Source organism: Numida meleagris, chromosome 1 (assembly GCF_002078875.1).
Source record: "Numida meleagris isolate 19003 breed g44 Domestic line chromosome 1, NumMel1.0, whole genome shotgun sequence".
In the NCBI taxonomy this organism is placed as follows: domain Eukaryota; kingdom Metazoa; phylum Chordata; class Aves; order Galliformes; family Numididae; genus Numida; species Numida meleagris.
In genome coordinates, this window is record NC_034409.1 from 161,344,887 (window position 1) to 161,353,473 (window position 8,587).

The window sequence follows — 8,587 nt, forward strand, 5'->3', positions numbered from 1 at the left end:
TGAGTTGGTATATACAACCTATGGAAAAACAGAAATGTTTTCTCTTTTTTTTGAGTGGATAGTCATTTTGTATCCTTTAAGATACATATAAAGCATAAAAATGATATCATAGAATCATAGAATTGTTAAGGTTGGAAAGGACCTCTAAGACGACCTAGTCCAACCGTTCACCTGCCACCAATATTGCCCACTAAACCATGTCCGTAAGTACTACAACTACCCTTTCCTTAAACACCTCCAGGGATGGTGACTGTACCACCTCCGTGGGCAGCTCTTTCCAATCCCTCACTACTCTTTCTGAGAAGAAATTCTTCCTAATATACAATCTGAACCTCCACTGGTGTAACTTGAGGCTATTCCCTCTTGTCCTATCACTGTTACCTGGGAAAAGAGGCTGACGCCACCTCACCACAACCTCTTTTCAGGTAATTGTAGAGAGCTATCGATAAAGTCTCCCTTGAGCCTCCTCTTCTCCACACTAAACAATCTCAGCTCTCTCAGCCACTCCTCATAAAACTTGTGTTCCAGACTCTTCAACAGCTTTGTTGCCCTTCTCTGGACACACTCCATGTCCTCAGTGTCTTTCTTTTAGAAAGGGGCCCAAAACTGAACATAGTACTCAAGGTGTGGCCTCACCAGAGCTGAGTACAGGGGATGATCACAGAATCATAGATTCACCTCCCTGGTTCTGCTTGTTGCACTATTTCTTATACAAGCCAGGATGCCATTGGCCTTCTTGGCCTCCTGGGAATACTACTGGCTCATGTTCAGCCGAACATCAACCAACACCAGAGGATCACAGAATCATAGAATCCTCAGAATTGGAAGGGACCTTTAATGTTATCTAGTCCAACTCCCCTACAGTGAACAGGGACATCCACAGCTAGATCTGGTTGCTCAGAGCCTGGTCCAGCCTGGCCTTGAAGGTCTGCGGGGATGAGACATTCACCACATCTTTGGGCAACACGTTCTGGTGCCTAACCACTCTCATTTTTTCCTTATGTCTAACCTAAATCTACCCTCTTAAAGCTTGAAACCATTTCCCCTTGTCCTATCACAACAGAACCTGCTAAAGAGTTGTCTCGCTCCAGGTATCAGTGAGAGTTGAGATTTTTTTACATACCCATAATGAGATTGAGACACAAGCCAGATCAAATGCCATCCAACCAGTTTATTATCAATTAAAGGGATGGGGAAGCAAAAAGCTTGCAAATATTCTGAATTAGGGCAATGGGGAATAGAAAAGCAGACAATAGGAAAGATAGGAAAAGTGCAATAATTATGTAAAGCAGGGATAGTCACCACCAGGGATCCAGTGGTGTCTGTTGTGCACCATTCTGATGGTCCAAGGCTGATGCAGGAGTAAGGGTGGAGGGAGAAGCAGCAGCAGAATGGCCGGCCTTAGGCAGAAAGCAGGTAAGCGGTAGGCAACCAACAGCGGGTCCAGGAGAACCAGGCAGGTCTCAGGTAGCAAGCCCAGAAAAATCAGGCAGCAAGCAAGTTTCAAGCCACAAGGCTTTCGATATCAGGCACAACCCCTCCTTGGTTGTCAGTGCCTTTTTAAATTCTCTTCTTCTGCCAGTATGGCATTCCTGGGCACTTAGGTTAGAGTCACGTGCAGCACCAGTGGGCATGCAGGTTCTCTTGATGGTTGTCTCCCTGGAGATGTGCCCACAGAAGTCTGCTCATCGGCCATTTAGCAGCTGCTTATCTCTGATGGCTGCATACTTCTTCTTGCCCCTGGCCTGCAAGTCTTCAGACAAAAGATTTCTTGGACTTGTCCATCTGTTGAAGTTGTCCAACAGCAAACTTTGAGACAAAGGTGCAGACTGTCTTGAACTTGTCCAGGATTTGCCTGAACTTGTCCATCTGTCAGAAATAGTCTCTTACAAGAGACTGTCCCCTTCTTTCCTGTAGCTCCCTTTTAGATACTAAAAGTCCTCTATCAGGTCACATCAGAACTTTCCTTCTCCATGCTGAACAGCCACAGCTCTCTCAGTCTGTCCCTGTAGGAGAGGTGTTCCATCCCTTGAATCATTTTTGTGGCCCTCCTCTGGATTTGCTCCAGCAGGTCTACATCTCTCCTGTACAGAGGACTCCATATCTGGATGCAGTACTCCAGGTGAGGCCTCACCAGTGCAGAGTAGAGGGACAGGATCACCTCCTTCAACCTGCTAGCCACGCTTCTTTTGATGCAACCTCAGATATGGTTGGCTTTCTGGGCTGCAAGGGCACATTACTGGTTCATGTCCAGCTTCCCATCCAGCAGTACCTCCTGGTCCTTTTCGGCAGGGCTGTGCTCGATCCTTTCATCTCCCAGCTTGTATTGGTAATGAAGGTTGCCATGACCCAGGTGCAAGACCTTGCACTTGGATTTATTGAATCTCTTGAGGTCCTAATGGGCCACTGCTCAAGCCTGTCTAGGTCCCTCTGAATGGCATCGCATACCTCAGGCATGTTAACCGCACCTGGTTAACAGCTTAGTGTCATCCGCAAACTTGCTGAGGGTGCACTGTCAGTGTCATTGATGAAGATCTCTTTAATGAGTACTGGTCCCAGTACTGACCCCTGGGGGACACCATTCATCACTGATCTCCATCCAGACATGGAGCTGTTGACCATCACTCTCTGGATTCAATCCTGCAGCCAGTTCTTCATCCATCCAACAGTCCAATTCCAGATCCTTTTCCTCCACGCAGCTTTCCAGCCACTCTGCCCCTAGCCTATAGGACTGCATGTGGTTGTTGTAACCAAAGTGCAGGACTCAGCACCTGGTTTCTCCTGTTGTGTCAGCTTGGAGGATTCCTAACTCTGTCTCTCAGAACAGCCTAATGATCAAAAGGAGCTGGATGATGGATGTGGGGGTCACTTGTCATTAAATCTCTTGTGTATCGTATACTCAAGAATATAAACATGATGAGGCAAGAAGAAAAGTGATGGAAAAGAAATCTGTGCACAAGCTTGGCTTTTAGCTTTTGTTCTTTGGACCACTTCAGCATTCAATCCACTGAGATCTAATGTAAAATTCCTAAAACCCTCAAGATCAGATTTTATAATTACTGTCTCTCTGTTAGGCCTATGCTCAAGCCTTTAAACTGCAGTATTAGATTTCTTCTTTCCTCATTTCCTTCACCCTTTATTCTTGTTCTCTTGGCTACATATTTTCCATATTTCAGCAGCTGATGCAGTGAGTCCACTTTTCTGTTTTGCGTGATCACATGATCTGTAATCATACAGGTATATGCCTAAAAGGCAAGATCTGCATTACTTAAATAAAAGCTGAGACAGTCTTTTGGTTCCTTCTGTTTCTGCAGTCCCATTTTTTTTATTCTTTTTTTCTTTTTTTTTCCCTGAAATGGCTGTCATCGCTAGGAATTGTAATTTGCACAATGTTACAATTACTGAGATGCAAAGAGAAGGAAAAGCAAGAGTTCTAGCCCAAATTCATCTTATTTAGGTACACAGCCATCTATACATATCTAAAATGAAGAACTTAATTAAGACAAGTTGCCTTAGATTTCTCTATAGTTAGTACAGCAAAGTAGGCTACTCCAGAGACAATTTCATTCTCTCACTGAAAGTCTCCAGAGAGACTCTGTAGTCAACTTAGATCAGGTTTTAAAATGACAAAATTGCAAAAGTTATATAGGAAGATTATTAGATGTTTGAATTGAGGTAACGTTAATTCTATACAGTAAAAATAAAAAAAAGCACAATAAAGCACAATGTTTCTTGCTGTACATGGTATTGGAATATCCTTATAGAAATGCCTGACTGATTTTTTTTGAGCTTGTTAATGTTATTTGGTTATCAGTTAAGTTCTCTCTCCAGTTTAGTTTTGGTCTTAGTGTATAGACTACCAGACATATATGTATAAATGTTATAAATGTTTGTTCCTGTCAAGGTCTCTTCTGACACAAGCATTTGCCTCCCAAGTTAAATCCAAACATGACTGAGTGGATAGTGCACTCTTTCAGTAGGCATCTAAATAGATCAGAGGAGCTTTGATTCTCCTGCCCTTAGCAGTCCTTCCTACCAAGTCTGAGACTTTTCTGCATAACCCCATGTCCTTGGTTACCCTACCAAAGTATGTGACATATAGACACATTTCCATGACACAAGAAGCCTCCTAGGTGGGTTGCAACATGATTGTCTTGTTACTTCAGACACTTTAAAGTCCCTTCCTCCACCCATCCATTAATATGTATGCATATGAAACCCTCACATATACATACAAAATGTATATATTTATATATACGTTTGTTTATATTTATGAATGGACCATTGTATAATCCATACAGGGCCCAGAAAGAATCTAAAGCCTAGAACGGGTCATGCATAAGCAGCTAAAAATTTACCTTAGAAGGGGCAGTTTTTGAGGCTGGCTTCCCGCACTTCCTGGGTTGGATAAAGTTAGAAAAGTAGAGGTGATCTGATTTGCTACAAATTGTACCCACAACTTTTCTGTGCCGGAAAATATGGTATGTCAACAGGATGTTTTCTTATCCTCCTTTTTCAACTTTTTATTTGATGCACCTTCTTCATCTTGTCATTTCATTGTAAACTTTGAAGTAGGCTTTATTTTTACTACAGGCTTGTACAGCCCCTTTTTGTTCACCAGGACAATAAAATAACATTTAAGTAAGCTGTGAACTAATTTAGCTAGCCAAAAGAAACACATTTATAATGTATTATGCAGAATTTGATTTGGGGGCTTTCAAAGAGATAAAGGCTTGAAAGTGATTTTTTAAAAAATTTTAATCCCAGAATGAAAATTATGTAAAAATTAATTGTGCGCAACCTAATTCACAGTTATTTCCTTTAAAAAGATCTTTCTAGATGCCTGTATACACAGAACACTAATTCCTTAAAGAATTAAAGAATCACTTAAAGAAGAAACTCAACTTCTTTATAGTAGATTTCATTTGAGTGTCCTGGAGACATATCTTAAAATTCTGCATTCTGAGAGAGAAAAAAAAATGAAGACAAATAATGAAATCAGCAACACAACGATAAAATATGAGATACCTATTCTGCCTGCATATCCTTTGGAATGTATTAGCTAATTATATTTAACACAGAATGAGTACATAATTCCCACTGTTTTGACAAGCAACAAATTGCACATTAGCACCTTGTAAATAATATTATTAAAAACAGTTGTCCTTGTCTTCAGTTTCTTCTTTGTAAGAATAGAATTAATTTGAGGCCCATCATTCACAAGATGTGCATTATAATATCAAAGCAGCAGTTTTAAGACACTGGCAACTGAAAATCATGTACACCTTCTGCACAGACGGAAAAAAATGGTGCTGTAATAAGAAGATAAAAGGAGAAAGTACTTAAAGACTGTGATAGCAGTACGATCTCTTATAGTAATCAGATTTTCAGTCATGATTAATTTGAGTCAGTCATTCTACTAATGATACTATACTGACTATAATCTAAGCATACTATTGGTTTCCATTGAGAAATGTAAATTACAGATTATTAAGCATTTTCATTTTTTTTATTAGTTGACTAATTAAACTGAATTGCTCACCTTTTTCTTTGGAAAATCATTGCAGAGATGAATTTTAATACTTCGCTTTTAAACACATCATCTTTCATCCAATAATGCAAAAGTGCTTCACTGTACAAATATTAACTTGTACTATACAAATTATTTCAGAGCAGACCAATGGGGTATATTACTAGTTATGTTTTTTTTTTTTTTTTTTTTTTTTTAATGCTGTTCTCAGTGTAAAATGTTCAGATCCTTCAGCAGAATGTAATAGCAAGAATATCTGCATTTTGCAGCTCACTTTTCAAATCAAGGGACAGCACTTGCTGGTAGCACAAAGATCCAATTAGTACCCTTACTGAAAGACAAGAACTCACATTAAAAATAGGAAGGCTTTTTTTCATTAACTTCAAAGGGCTCAGTATTTCATTTACAGGAGTAAACTCAATAACACATAGACTGATGTAGAAAGGGAACAGTTAAAATAATCAGATGGCATCTATTCTACAAGGCAGCAAGACATAAAATGTACCCACACAGAAGTTTGACATGCAGGTTCAGTGTTTTTCTATTAAGAATCTTAACCTTCATTTTTTCTAAAAACAATTATATGCATAAGAGCTTTCCTTCCTTCAAATATGAGGCCAGAAGAAATGCTGAACGAGTTTTCATCCTGAAAGCTAAGATGCAACAGAGCAGTAAGAATGGACTTGCACGGCGATGCTGCAGTGTAGATCCCTGGTGATTACATGTGGTGGTTGTAACCACAGTTCAGAGTCGATGAGCAAAGTCAAATGAGTCTTGAAAGCAGGTATGACAAGCGGAAGTGAACATACTGCTGCCATACATGGTATTTAACTTCTCTCTTATGCACAGGCTCTTTAAAAACAAACAAACAGAAAGGAAAAAAAAACCTGTTAAATTTTACTTTTCTTTAAACAGAAGCAAACTCAAGTAATTTGTTTTTCACTTTTTAGTACAGATCAAAATTCAGATAACTGAAACCATGATGTATCCTTCATAGCAAGCTATAAATCTTATTCAAAAAGTAAGCTGTAACTGTTAAAGATGCAGCAAAACCAAATCTATTATTATCTTTGAAATCCTGTACTGAGTACTTTGTATTAATCAGAACCATGAACAGAGACAGAGCACTTCAAACACATGACTGAAAAAAGAAGCATGCCTACCTGAAATAAGGTCCTTGGATACAGTGAATACTTCAGGGTATTGCTTCAGGCTCTTTCACTGAAATCAGAGATAAGGTGCTTGGCAACTCAAAGGACTGAGTCAATTATGTTAAAAAAACAGCGGAACACTCATAAAGTGCACGTAACAGCTGCATGAAATGGCAATATGCTATTATTACAAGGAAATAAAATGGATCATTGTAAATGAAACACACAGAGGATTGTTATCAGCAGAACAATTGCTATGTATTGAACAATCAGAAACACCCACTTGGAAATCCTTAACGAATTGCTTAACATTTTATAAATAGTATTTCTAGGGAATTCAGAGATCAATACAACTGTCTAGCCACCTTCCACCTGTCTGGAACTGCCTTCCAATAAGAGTAACAGAGAGAATCAACTTAAGTAGCTTTAAAATGGAGCTTAATACATTTTTGAATGGGATTATAAGATGCAGAAGATGCTTGTTAGAGCAAGGAATAGGAATCAATGACCTGGGAGGCCTTTTGGTATAATATCTTGTGCCTCATAAACCTTCTCTGTTCCTTTGTCTCCTATAAACATAGGTTCAGCACAGAAGACAAATTTCAACAAAACACCCTATTGTTTGGAAGCTGTTCCAGCTAATAGTGGTACTTTAGGTGCATTAAGGTAATTCTAATATCAACGTTATATTAGCAGAGTAGGAGTCCAGGCTTCGTGAGTCACTGTTTATAATCTGCAGCTGAAGTGTCTAAAATCAATAGCTAGCATGCAGCGGGGCCTTACAGGGATCTAGGGGCAGAGTGTGAAAATGTCAGTTGCTTTTCAGCGTGTCTCTGCCAGCTGCGATCAGATGAAATTTCAGCACTTTTTCCTTTGTTACTTGCAACTAGTATTTATATATAAATGCAGTAGGAAGACAGGGCTCATGTGAGTTTAAATCCCTGTTTATTTTTCCAACAAAACCGTACCTGTAAGCAAGCGTGGGATATCCATACACAGAAGAAGGAGATGAAACCTTCCAGATCAGTCACAGTCATGGGAATTTTTCTGCTTTTAGCTGGAGAAGGGAAAAACAAAAATAATCATTGTAGATTTTTGGCAGTTGTGCTGTAAGTTTCTCATTATGGTAATAAGCGATGCATGGATACTGTTAGACTTTGCAGAATGTTGTATTCCTTAATGCTTACTATTTACTGTAGTGCCAAGAAATGCTAGTGGGAACAGTAAGCTGATGCAGCATAGCATTAGGAGGGAATGCTACTGCTGGTCTTACCAAGGGACCCAAGGGTCTTTCACTGCCTTCCATCTCCTATAGAAGCTACAATTGGTGAGAGAGCATAGATATCACCCTTGGTAGGTTGTGGTGGTGGCCTGCAACTGGCAATTTTGATCTGCCTGTGGCGTGAGAGTTCTTTTTTTCACTGTCCATAGTAAATACACACTCACTGTTGAAGTGGAACACAAAAAAAAACATGAGTACCATGAAGTGCAGACTAATGTGAAAAGAAAAAGCATATTTTCTTATGTACATTCTAAGCATTTCAGTTATCATTCAGAGCAGGTCACCTATGTGTAAATAAGACCCATGTAACTTTCCCAGAGTTAGAGAGACTTAGGACATTCTGCTGTGTAAAGGCTGATTGCATGAGTTTAAGCTGCCAGAGGGCTGCTTTAGCTTATCTTGCCAATTTTTCTAAAACACTGGGGGAAGAGAATATTGTGTGCCAAAACTGATTCTTTCTAATTCCCTTACTTTTCTCTTTACGCACCAAACCCTTTGTTCCTTGCTGTCTGGCAAATATTAGTGCTCACCAACCATTTTTCTGAAATAATTAATGCACGCATGGTATTCACCTGTGTAGCCTGCTGTAGGGAGCCTGCATTGGCAGGGGGATTGGATTCTATG

At 39.6% G+C, this 8,587-nt stretch overlaps 1 long non-coding RNA gene across 1 annotated transcript; it reads right to left on the reverse strand.

Moving 5' to 3' along the window:
• LOC110395410 lies at positions 6,164 to 7,735 on the reverse strand. The gene is made up of 3 exons (XR_002436375.1): positions 7,650 to 7,735; positions 6,694 to 6,751; positions 6,164 to 6,382 (listed from the first exon to the last, which is right to left on the reverse strand). It is a non-coding gene; the product is annotated as an uncharacterized LOC110395410 (long non-coding RNA).